Source organism: Nicotiana tabacum, chromosome 10 (assembly GCF_000715075.1).
Source record: "Nicotiana tabacum cultivar K326 chromosome 10, ASM71507v2, whole genome shotgun sequence".
Taxonomy (NCBI): domain Eukaryota; kingdom Viridiplantae; phylum Streptophyta; class Magnoliopsida; order Solanales; family Solanaceae; genus Nicotiana; species Nicotiana tabacum.
The window spans coordinates 167241466-167255601 of record NC_134089.1 but is presented as its reverse complement, the minus strand read 5'-3'; positions in this window follow the sequence as shown (position 1 = coordinate 167255601).

Sequence of the window (14136 nt, the reverse complement as noted above, 5' to 3'; positions counted from 1 at the left end):
ACGTTATATACGTCACAACTCTTTGAGGTTTGATTCCTGCGCTTGGTAAAATAAGGGCAGCAAACCTTTGTCTTGAAATTTTTTTAACCTATTAGATTCTTCACTAACTTTGAAATTTAAAATGATAATCAAGGAACCTGAACTCATTTTCTAGTCGGCTTATAGAGATTATTCCACATGCAACATCTCTTTTTGCTGTTTTACAATCATAAAACGCGATTATCACTTTCGATAGACTTTTATGTTCCGTTTTGAAAGTTATTTTCCAGCTGGATTCTCTTCCTAAGCAAATCCATTTGATCTCTGTGTAGATTACTGTGACTAAATCAAATCACCAAATATTAAATGAGTGGTAATTACATTTCCAGAATAGCAACTGAACTTACTCTTGTATTATACACTCCACAGTAACTTTATAATGGTCAATAAGAAGGTTTCACTTCGAAATGCAAAGAGGATCTTAGATTCTATTCCATTTATTACTTACCCTTTTGGCACTTTCCCCTGATGAATTTAATTCTTTTTCTCTCTTTGGAGGTTCACTTGGTCATATCTGAGTAATTAACTATCATTATAGTGCACTGTCTTTTTAAAATTTGAAGCAAAATTTTAGTTGCATCTATAAAACTCGGTATCATAGTCCATATGTATGAATTGTGCTGAGTGTGCACCCTGTTGTAGTTTGTGATGGTTGAATGTATTCATTAGTGAAGCCAAAAATGTAAATAGTGATACAGCTAAGTACCATCTGGATTTGGATTACTTGAATAGCCTTCTTTTGGTATTTTCCTCACCTCCATGAGGTTCTTATTGTTATTTGGGAATGTATGCCAGGTGTTATTACGGTAAATATTTAGCCGCATCTAGCCAAAACAAATTAACCTTACTAGTATTGCTATTGCAAAATTTCTTTATAGTAAATACTTAGTCGCACTTGATTTATACATCAAATCAAACAATTTAACCTTAGTAGCATTTCATTCCATTATTTCTTAGTTTTACTTACTCAACATATATAGGGAGACCGTAACTTTGCCGGCCCTAATGTTTGTTGATGTCCATATATAGCCTGGTTTTTTCTTCAAATACATGAAGTGGCAAAACACTGAATGCATGGATTAATTGTATCCCTTTGCTTCGGTTATATTATTTTTTTGGTTGTTACTATTTTTCTTTCCGTAGTTCTTTGTCATAATTGCTATTACTTTCCTTGAGCCGAGAGTCTACCGGAATAGACTCTCTACCTTCACAAGGTAGAGGTATCCTCCCCAGAACCCACTTGTGGGAAGAAATATTTAGCTATTTTCCGTTTGATGGTTGCTTCCAAATTCTGATGGGAAGATAAAATTGAAAATGGGAACATCTTTTATAAGCCTTTAGCTAACAATTAAATCAGTTAATGTAAAGCAAAAGTGAATTTTGGCTTCAAACAGTGCGTTTTGCACTTGAAAATAGGTGGTATTTTAGACGGAAAGCGTAAAAGATTTCATAGCTATGTAAGCAGGATGTGTTTTGCCTTTAGTTGCTTTCTAGTTCCAATGATGAGTGCAATGGCCAAAATCTTTTTGGGACAAGCTATCAATTATTGCAACATAAATCTCAACCAAATGAATTTAACAAGTAGGCACGGCACAATGCTCTATCATCGACGTCGTATTCTCCAACATTGCCCGATACACCATTTGGTTTAGCTGATCATGTTGGATATCAAAGTCAAACCTCAATCGTTATGATGCGCAACGACCTCTAACATTGTATGACACACTATTTGATTTAGCTGATCATATCGTAGATCAAGTCAAACCTCAATAGCTATGACACATGTCCGTCTCCAAAATTGCATGACACCATCTTTTTTAGCTGACCATATTGTAGATCAAATCAAAGCTTAATGACTATGCCATAGTACGATGGAAACAGGCTTCTAGGATCTTGGGATGAGGTTTCGTACATTTCTAATATCTTGGCGCCTCCAACAACAATTGTTATCACGTACGACTTAGTAGTTATAAATTATGTTCTTTCGGACTAAAAGAGAGGTGATTTCTTAAATGAATTCGACCATCAAATTAAATGTATTCTAATTGTGAAATTACAATTTGCCAAAATGATCCAATTGGGATAGAATCTGCCAAAATGATTTTTGATAACCGAAAAAGAGCCAAACACATTAATACGGAAGGAAATAAGAACTTCCCGAGTGTAGGTACATTGCATGGAAGGATCAAATTTTCTTATATTGAAAAACTTTGGTACAGATATGCCATCTGTCAATAAATAACATTTAATATTTGCACGGATTATTTTTTTCAATTTCAACTTCAAATACTATATTTTCTAAAATTAAACTAAATATTTTAGCTTCTGTTATGAATACACTGAATTGTAAATGTCCATTTAATACTCGTTGCGGCTAAACAAATACTAACTTGCAAGTAGCTTAAGCAAGTAATTCATGCAAAAAGGTTCCTGAAGTGGCCCGCAATCGAGCAAGTAGCTCATGTATGTAGCTTGGAAGCTGATTTCAGAAAAGACTTGCAACTTTTTTTTTTTTATAAATTGGAAAACTAAATCATTTATTTTATATACATTTGTTTTGAGTGTGCAGACAATAAATTTGCGTCGAGAAAATAAAATCAAGACCGAAAAATATTGCAACAATCGTAGTATTTTATTTCGAATATTTGAGTGTTACAATCTCTATGAATCCTCTGATTCTTCTTTTCAACAGTAAATAAATTCAAGGGTCTTTGAGCTTGATCTTGAATATGTAGTTGTCGCCACGAACGATGATCTTGTTCTTGAGCTTTAGTTTGATTGCTTGAACTTGACCTTGATTCTTTCTTCGTTCTTGAGCTTGAACTTGATTTGTTCTTCGTTCTTGAGCTTGAACTTGATTGCTTGAAACTTGAAACTTGTGGAGGAATTTGCAGTGTTTGATCCACGAGCTCTTTCCTGCTTCTTATTATAACTTCTGGTGTCTTTTCTTGGTTATGAAGACCCATATTTATAGTTATGGGAGGGAAGAGTTATGATAAGAACAAACTCTTTCAGACCAATCAAATTAAAGTGTGACAAGGCCGCATTTGATTGGCCGAAACATGTAACTTGCACACGTGGCACGATTTCATTGGCCTTTTAGTATGACTTGGCATGCCTTGTCATTTTGACACGTGGCATGATCCTATTGGCTCTTCCGTTTAACTTGGCGTGCCACGTCATTTGACACATGACACCAAACTGGGCCTCTAGGACATCTTGAGTTTAATGAAGTGGGCTCATCACTTTAACCCAATTAAATGGGCTAGCCCAATGGATTAAGACTTATTTATTTAATCTATATATATTTAATTTATATAATTAATCCAATTATATTAGCTCATAATATTTATTTGGATTAATACATTGAGATATAATCCATATTATTTTACGGATTTTATTCCGATAAAATTTATATGCCCACAAATGTCCCCTACTTCAAGACTCGTTGAAGTATAGACTTGTCGTAACCGAAAACGAAGCCTGAAGTATTGTCTGACTATCAATTTTGTCGCATGCCAAATTAGAATGCAAAGTATCACCCATGCAATTTGTTACATGTATAGCCAATTAATAACCATTTACTTTTGAACAAGGAAAAAGACAACCATGCAAACTATATAAATTATAACCATTAGTGAAATCTATATAGCTCACTAAGAAGTGAATTCCTTCTTATCATAATTATTAGGTACATTTCACGTGAAGTTCCTAGTCCCAATAATAATTGGAGTTGCTTTAGCATTCCTGTGTTTCAGCCGAGACGAGACCTATCCTTTTTCGAAAATATATCGGCCAGAAGTCGAATTCTATGCGGAAAATGATTTCAAAACATATGATCCCACATCGGAAGTTACTCTTTTAAGTCGTCTCTGCCATGCCTATATAAACCCATATACTCGTATTTGTTAGCATCAATTTGCAGTATTTACAAGCCATTTGAGTCTATTTTTGTGGATTCAGAAGCATTAACGCGAAGGTAATTTCTTCTTCTTTTCTTGTGATTTTCTTGTTTTGTTGTCTTTTTTTGTAGGTCAAGCGAGAAAGATATATTCTTGTTCAATAAGATGATCCACGCATGAAGAAGGCGGTCTTAGGGTGTGAAGGGATGGGTACTCATCCCTGCCCAAATATCGGAGAGATTACTCTCAGTGGCCCGACTGTCCCGACTATCAGAGAGATTACTCTCAGTGTAGCTTGACTATCGGAGAGATTACTCTCATAAATGACCCGACTATCGGAGAGATTACTCTCAATGTGACCCGATTATCAGAGAGATTACTTTCAAATGATCCGACTATTGGAGAGATTACTCTCAAAATGACCCGACTATCGGAGAGATTACTCTCAAGGCAGCCCGACTATCAGAGAGATTACTCTCAAAATGACCCGACTATCGGAGAGATTACTCTCAAGATGACCCGCTATCGGAGAGATTACTCTTAATGTGACCCGACTATCGGAGAGATCACTCTCAAGGTATGAAGGATGAATACTCATCCCCGCCCGAAAATCGGAGGCCATTTCATCCATTTAGACCTTTGTGTCTATTCTAATATTTTTTTAGCAAATCCATTAGACAAGATGCCTAGAGCTAGGTTTTATATATTAAAATAAAACAAAAACCAATGTTGCATGTTGTTTGATGTGTGCGATTGATTCCTCCCAGTTATCTTCAAAATTCTATTAATCCTGGGAGTTCGCCCAACCACAAAAATTTTGGGCAATTGCTTAACCCAGTCATTTGTCTTATTTTCTTTAAAAAATGAAGTATCATGAGCTGGTATATGTGTCCAGCTAGGCATTATTTTATATTCTTGATTTGGACTTTGATGATTATTATTTTTTTGCAGCCAGAAGAGAGGGAAAATTTCAGAGACTATACCTCACCTTCCTCAAAACTTAGATATCTCGTAATTGAGACTGAAGATTACATAGAACAAACTAAGCTCTTGGTTCATACCCCACAAGCTGGCCGGTATTCAGCTCCATTGCCTTCTTTGAGGAACTCTCTTTATGTAGAAAACTGGACCTTGGAGCACAAGTCTACTTTTAATCCATTGTCCAAGATGTGGTCTCTCCAAGCTCCAACCCATTGGCACGTAAACATTGCTAGCACCTTTCCAAACTTAGGGCGTCGCATAATTCAAGGCGAAGTACGTTGAGGAAACACAACAACAATCGAGGGCAAGTATCGTCATATTCCAGGATATTGGGAATGGGCTGAAGATGTACTTGGCGGAACCAACAAACCCTAAGTACAACAAGGATTTATGATGTTGTCTATGCCTCACTTTTCACTTATGATCGAAACTCGAACATTTTGCAAGCATTTTGTGAGGCTTGGTGTCCCAAGACAAACACACTTCTTACATCAGCTGGAGAACTATCTATATCTCTTTGGGACCTACATATCCTTGGAGGTCTGCCCATTGTGAATTCTCCGTACGAAGAAGAGGTACCTGAGACAAGAGAACTTATCGGTTTAGATAAAAAATAGATGAGATTCATTCCTCGGTCTTGTGAGTGTTTATTTGCTGCATTCCATCACCTTAAGGAAGGTACAAGTGTAACCAAAAGGTCTCCTTGAGCAAGTGGACAAAATTCTTGTATAAAAAAGCTTTAATATATAAACCTGCCCCACTGCGAAAGTAAAAGAAATCCACGTGCTTAAAATCAACACATAATCCTAAGGGAGTTATTTCCGAGACAACTAGGTGGTCGAGTGATCAAGAAGCTATATTCTCCAAGCTTAGGGGAAGGTCTGACAAGAAAGATGAAACATATTTAGCAGAATTCTTATCAATTTGGTTATGTGCTTTTGTATTTCCCAATAAGGTAGAGAACTTCATTCGTCCTGAGACTTTTAAGATGGCAAGCAGGCGAAAGATTAGCCGTGCGATCCCAGTTTTGGCGAGTATTTATCATAGTTTGAATAAGATTTCGTGTTCATCACAACTTGATCAGGTCAAAGTTTGTTTTCCCATCCATTATGTTTGCGGCTGGCTTGCACATTACCTTAAAACTCATTATCCACTTGATAAGGGTCCGTCTGTCCCTTTGATGGATACTCTGGATAGGGAGCTGCGAGGTACTCTGACGAGAAGGATGCAAGAAAACACATCCACAATAGGGAGGATATAGTTTGGACACCAACAATGTTCACCAATTCTCGTCCTTATTATTATGTGGATAATGATGCCCCTCAAGAGTTGGAGTCAAATTACTTCATGAGTTTACGTTTTAATCACCTCCCTTTGAGGTATGATAACTCATTCATCATCGAGCCATATATCCCACATCGGTTTGGTCGTCAATTTGGGTTTTACCAGAACGCTCCCGGTTTTTTGGAGAATGATATCTGTAGAGCCTCTCTAGATGAAGGACTCAGATTTTGGAGGATTTGCACACTGTATCGGTCTATGTCACGTGCGATTTTTCCCCCAATGGGAGATCCTATGAAGAAGCCTTTCTCCTCCAATTATATGTCTTGGTGGGAGAAAGCACATGGGAAGTTTCTCGAGAATAATTTACAAGGTCTGGGAGACAATGTTAGGCTAAAACCTACTACTCCTTTAGAAGGTGAAGATCAAGGTGTTGGAAAGACGCTCTCAAAAGTCAAAGAACTACCAACTCCAATCCCAAAAGTAGTTACACAACATAAAAAAGGAAGCTTAAATCCTCAAAGGCAACTTTGAAAGAAGTGGTGTGCACTTCAACAGATATAGAGAAACACCCTCTAGTTCTTCCATTTAACACTAGTTCCTCAAGATACAAGCCAGAGTACCAATGAAGATCAAAATTGGAAAAGGAAACAGCCTAACCTAGTAGAGATCGTAGAGGTTCCAAGTGTACATAGTCCCTCAAGAACGCATACAGCTTGTAACAAAGAGGTAAAATACAATCACCTCGCCTTTTCCCTTCTTTTTTTTTCTTTATTACGAGTAGCTTCACTATAAATTACTTACTTTCTTTGCCTTTTCTTTATGCAGTTAAACGCCATTGGGTATCCGATGTTATCCCCATATGACAAGCCACAAGTGAGTGATGAATCTATTGGAGGGCCTACGTCTAAAGTGAAGTCATCTTCAAAGGCATCATCTCTTCCTAATGACAAATCCCTAAAAAGACAAACTCCAAATGAGATAACTCGCATTCCACCAATGACAAATACATCGGTATCTATTTTTGAAGGAAAGAGCATTGTTTTTAATTGCATAAAGGAATTCATCTTGGGACTTTGGGAGGATATTTGCAATAGGCTCTCCGAAACTCGTGCGGAATTTCTCTCACCTTATAGGGAGCAAATCATTGAGATTTTCGAGGATATGAAAAAGACAAATATTTTGGATCTTTCTCCATTAGAAGGTTTACTGGATTGTCTTTTTGAGCTTGTCGCATCATATGACCAAGAGCGATCCAATATGGATGATAAGACTAGTGAAGATGAGAAGCTAGAGCTGATTTCCAAAACTAAAGAGCATATCGAATCGTTCAAACTTGAAGCAAGTGAGAAAGTCAAGAAAGTTTCCTCTAGTGAAAAGAAATTGAAGAGAGTTGTGAAGAAGTTGCAGACATTACAACAAGAGAGGGAGAACCTCGAAGGTGTTATAGAAGCGACTCAAAAGGTGAGATTCAGGCAAAAATTTCAACTGCCGAGACTGAGGTCTCTTCATATGACAACGTAAATTTTTTGACTGTTGATGATTCGGCTAATTTGGAGGAGAAGAAGAAGAACCTGGAGACTAGTTGTCAAGAATTGATCAACTACAAGTTTTGTTTAGATTAGGCTATTAGCATTATCTCCCTTTTATCTTTATATTAGGTTGACATAGTGGATATATATTTCATATTAAATAAAATTGCTTCTCTTTTGCTTTACATTGACCGACATTTATCTTAGTCGCATAATTTTCAGCTTTACGCGCTTGTAACGAAAGATTCATATCTTGTCGTGGGAGAGTCCAAATAATGAACCGTTTGATTTCTCGAAAATTAGACTTCAATAGATAAAACGAATCCAAAACTTAGGATCAAACACCTTCAGAATCGATTCAGATAATATTTTGGAACTAACTATAGATTCCACCGCATAGGAAATTTCAGATCTGTGCAGTCTCACCAAAAAAATCATATCTTGGTGTAGAAATGTCGAAATTACGAACTGTTTGATTTCTTGAAAACTAGACTTCAAAATCTAGAATATATCCAAAATTCTTTATCAAACAACTTCATAATCGTCCCATATAATATTTTGAAATCAACTTTATATTGCACCATGATATCAATTCCAGATATGCGCAGTCTCACAAAAAAAATCATATCTTGGTGTAAGAACGTCAAAATTACGAACCGTTTGATTTATTGAAAACTAAATTTCAAGATATAGAACATATCCAAAATTCTCAAACAAACAACTTCATAATCGTCCCAGATAATATTTTGAAATCAACTTTATATTGCCCCACGCTATCAATTCCAGATTTGCGCAGTCTCACCAAAAAATTCATATCTTGGTGTAAAAACGTTGAAATTATGAACCGTTTGATTTTTTGGAAACAAAAATTCAAAATTTAAATCATATAAATGCAAAATTTAATACCTTACGGATAGTTTCAGATAATATTCCAAAATCAACGTAAAATTCTGACACGCTGACGATTTCAGATTGTGCGACTTCACCAAAACTTTTGTATCTTGGTATGGAAGCCTCGAGATCGGAAGATGTCTTACTTGCAATTAATCAAAATTTAAGAGCTATATTCTTACAAATATCTTGGGTTCAAGTCTCACTGAATTTGAAACATTGTGCCAAGCAATCTTTTCGTTATACTTGTGTTTCCTTTTGACGCCTCTCTTCTCTTTCCTTTTTTTAAGGCAGAGGGCAGACTTGGATACTAACAAACTTGAAGGTTTGGCGAACCTGAAGACATAGAGAATCCCTGGACTTCAATGCAAATACTTGACATCCTCCTAAAATCGGCCCATTGAAGATATCAATTTACCATAGAGGATTGCTCCTTTAAATCAAATGAGATCAAAGTTCAAAAGGAGGATGGCATTTCAACTTGATCTTACATTCCTTCATACTTCATTCGAACAACAATTGGGGCAATATGTATCTTTTGAACTTACGCGACTGAACTTAGAATGAAACTCTAAGCTGCCTACGTACCTCGATGAAGAGGATCAAGTCATACCGTAGTTTAGATTGGGTAATTTTTATTTTTATTATTATTGTTTTATTTTTTATTTTTTTATATGTCCTAGCTTTTGCCTAGGCCGCCTCTTTCGAGGTTTTCAACCTAGCGCACTTTTTTTTTGTGTTGTACACAATTTAGACTCATGCAGGCCAGGGGTGTAGGAATATGCAGTTTAGGCTCGTGCATCAAGGAGTGCTGTAACTTCAAGGATAATACTTCTTTAAAAACTTGCCATTGATAGGGCCGATTCTCATTCCATATGCATCAACCAACTTGTAAGCCCCACTTGAGTAAGCTTCTTGTATGACATATGACCCATCCCATTTTGAAGTGAACTTTCCTACGGGTTTATGGGAAGTAATTATGGGTCTTTGTACGGCAAGGACTTGATCTCCTACTTGAAAGGATCTCGGGTGAACTCTTTTATTGAAGACTCTATTGAGCTTCTAACCTCTTCTCATCAAGAGCCTCCAACTCTGCTAATCGAAGTCGAGCATTTTCTTCATTAGTGATCCCTTCTTGAATAGCCAGTCGTCACGAAGGTATTTGACGCTCAAGTGGCAAGACGGTTTCGACTCCATAAACAAGTGAATAAAGAGTCACCTATGTTGGCTGCAGTGAGTCATCCTATATGCTCATAGAGCTTCTTCCATACGGTCATTTCAATCTCATTTGGATTTGGAGACGACTTTCTTTAACAAGTTGCATAGAGTTTTGTTGAATGCCTCAACTAGACCATTGGTGGCAGTATTGTACATCGAATAGTTATGTTGGTTGAAGCCAAAGAGATCAAAAATCTTGTTCATTAACCTATTATCGAATGGCTTTCCATTATCCGTTATTATGTAACGAGGACTAAAGCGATAAATAATGTTTACTCGGATGAAACTTGCAACATTTTTCTTCTTTACTTCCTTAAGAGCAACAACTTCAACCCATTTCGAGAAGTAGTCAGTTGCAGCCAAGATGTATAGGTGCCCACCAGAGGACTTTGGCAGTGGTCCAACAACATCCAGTCCCCAAGCGTCAAATGTCCAGGATGCAACAGTCGGGTGCAACACTTCAGGAGGTTGATGAATAAAATTTGCATGGAATTGACAAGCCTTGCATCTTCGAGCATAGTCCAAGCAATCTTTTACTATCGTTGGCCAATAATATCCTATCCTTTTTATATGAAAGTGGACCTTTGGTCCAGACTGGTGTGACCCACATACCCCAGAATGTGCCTCTTGCAAAGCTTGGAGTGCTTATTCTTCCCCTAAGCATCGCAAGAGTACTACTTTGAATGATCTTATGTATAGAGTATCTTTATAGTAAAGGAAGCGAGGTGCACGATGACGGATTTCAGTCCTTTTCCGCGGATTTTCTGGAAGTATCCCATAACACAATTAGTCGATAATGGGTTGTCACCATTCTTCTTTCTCAATTTCAGAAATAGCGACAAGATGTTTAAGTTCATTTTCTTCACCTTAAGCGTCATTTGGAGGCGGTATTACCCATTTTTGGCAGACAGTAATTTGCACTTGATCAGGCAGGATTAATGATGAAGCTAGGGCAACTAAAGCATCAGACTTCTTATTTTCTTTCCTTGGCACATGCTGAAAAGTCACATCGTCGAGCCACCCCACTGATTTTTTTGCGTAACCATGATATGGGAATAGTTTAGGATTCTTGACCTCGTAACTACCTAAAAGTTGATTGACCACTAACTGGGAGTCACCAAAGACTTGTAATTGCAATTGCTTCATATCAACGGTCATTTCAAGCCCAAGTATAAATGTTTGATACTCAGCAACATTGTTGGAACAGAGTTGTGTTCAGGTGAAGGAGTAGGGCAATACTTCACCTTGGGAAGTGACAAACACTACACCAGCACCAGCTCCTCCACGATGTGCGGCAATATTAAAGTATATCTTCCATGGAGGTTGAACTTTAACAACCATTGCATCATCATCAGGTAGTTCATCAGTTAGCTCCTAATCATCAGGTATAGGGTGATCTGCCAAGAAGTTCGCTAACGCTTGTCCTTTTATATCCTTCTAAGGGATGTACACGATTTTAAATTATTGAAACTGGAGGTAACACCTTGCTAGTCTATCACTAAGGACGAATTTTGACATCACGAACCTGATGGGATTTGCTCTAGAAACCAAACGAATGACATGAGCTTGAAAGTAGTGCTTCAACTTTTGGATTGAGAAGACTAGCGCCAAACATAACTTTTCAATTGGCGAATAATTCTGTTCATTTGGTGTCTTCATCCTACTTAAGTAGTAAAGGGAGTTTTCTTTCCCTTCACTATTTTCTTGGGCCAACAGCGCTCCAACAGACCTTTCTTGTGCTGAAATGTATAGTATCAACGGCTTTCCAAGTATAGGGGCTGCCAAAATCGGAGGCTTTATCAAGTAGGATTTAATTCTCTCAAAGGCATTGCTACATGTTTGGTCCCATTTGAAAGAGATACCTTTCTTCATAAGGCGACTTAATGGTTGGCACCTCCCAGCTAGGTTTGAGATGAATCTCCTAAGGTACGCTAACTTTCCTTGCAGACTTTTCAATTCGTGAATGTCCCGAGGCTCAGGCATTTTCAAGATTGCATCTACTTTGGCTTGATCAATTTCAATCCCTCGATATTGAACAATGAAACCAAGGAACTTTTCGGAAGTAACTCCAAAGGCGCATTTCAATAGATTCGTCCTTAGTTGGTACCTCCGGATTAACTCAAACACCATTCTCAAGTCTTTCAAGTGGTCGCTTTTCTTTCTTGATTTTACCACCAAGTCATCAACATAGCATTCGACATTCTTGTGGAGAAGGTCATCAAAGATATTCTGCATAGCTTTTTGGTAAGTAGCACCAACATTTTTTAAGCCAAAAGACATTACCTTGTAGCAATAAATACCTTTGGGGGTGAGGAATGCAGTAAGCTCTTCATCTTTTGGCGCCATGTGAATTTGGTTATAGCATGATGAACCGTCCATAAATGACATTGCCTCATACCCAGTAGTAGCATCGATCATCAGTTCTGGAATGGGAAGCGGTAATTCATCTTTCGGACAAGCATTGCTAAGATCCCTAAAGTCAACACACACTCAAATCTGGCCATTTTTTTTCCTTACAAGGACAATACTTGAAACCCATGTTGGGTATTTAACTTCACGAATAAAGCCAGTTTCGATGCGTTTGTTAACTTTGGTTTTAATCAAGGGAACCAAGTTCGGCCTAAAGCGCCTTTGAGCTTGTTTAACAAGGCGAGCACCATTTTTGACTTCAAGGTGATGGACTGCTACTTTCGGGTCCAAGCCAGGCATCTCTTTGTAAATCCAAGCGAAGACATCCCTAAACTCCTTGAGTAACTCAATATAAGCTCTCATTTCATCAACTTCTAGTAAAACACTTAGGTATGTGGGTCTTGGTTCTTCATCGGTACCAAGGTTAACTTCTTTTAAAGCATCAACTGTCGTCTTCACTTCTTCAAGTTTAGGTGGAGCATCTTTCGCATCTTCATCTTCTCGAGGGTCCTCATCGCTAAAGGATATGTGATAACATAGTAAAACATATTCCAATTCTGCATTATCCTCCATTGAAGATGGAACACCATTCTCGCCTTGTACAGTAACATGATATGAAGAACTCATACTTTCTTCATCTTCGTCACGTTCCTTAGTGTAGACCACAATATATGGCTTTACCTTTAGTACTTCTTTACATGAAACCACAAGTTTTTTTTGTCGCCTCATTCTACAAGGAGCCAAACTTTGGAAATCCTTAGAGATCTTCTGAATTTTGGGCGAAACGGGTGTTCTTATGCTTTGAAAATTTCTCTAGAACTTGTTCTCCTTCATTAATGGACCCAATCTTTCAAACATGGAGGTCCTCACAGGTGATTTTCTAAGTCGATCAAAGATATAAGGCTTGTTAGAAGCGGAAGATTCGTTTTCTACAGTGATATAATTGTTACTCACCCTTCTTATGGAGATGCGCATTGGTGACGGTTGCTTATATCAAAAACCTTCATGTGGTTGCCTCATTGCAGCTTATGATGGGAGCTTTCCTAACTTTGATGGCTCATTGGGATTGTATCCAGATTTTGCAAATAGCTTGTAAGCGTTAGGATCAAAACCTTCATTTGTTCGCTTTGTAGGGAGTGCCACATTCTGCCAACGATTTTGGTCTACAAACCCTGCAAGCGGCTTCGAGGACAACTTTACTGTCTCAATTCGATTTACCGGAAGAGTAAACTCCTTTAGCGTCTTGTTTTGGAGATTAGATGATTCGCCCTCGTCTTTCTTCCTTTTAGGGACATATTGGAGCACAAGACTTACTTTCTTGCCATAAGACGCAATATCCCCTTTATGAGATTTATTCACGTTGGCGTGTACCTCTTCAGTAACAGCTTTGGCTTTACCAATAGTCACCTCAGCTTTTTTAGTTATGGGCTCTTCATTCTTGCTTTTCATGCCATCATCAACTTTTATCTCCTTCACAGTACGGTTCTTCAAGTAGAACTTTGCATTGGCAAAATGTGACTCTACCTCGGTGAATGGCTCATCATCAACAATTATCTTCTTCTCGACTTCACCCTCATAGTATTTTAAACATTGATGGTAGGTAGATGGAACCACTTTATTCTCATGTATCCAAGGCCTTCTAAGCAAGACATTGTATGAAGTCTTTACGTCGATTACATACAGCCATGCACTTGATTGCATATCTTCAATGGTGATTTCCAGCCTGATCACGCCTATGGCTCTTTGCCCCCTTGGTTGAATTCTTGGATCATTACACGACTTTCTGAGAGTTCGTTCATGGGAATACCAAGTTCTTTCACAGTGAGGATTGGCAAAATATTCACTGAGGATCCTCCATCAACCAAAATTCAATTTACCCTTTC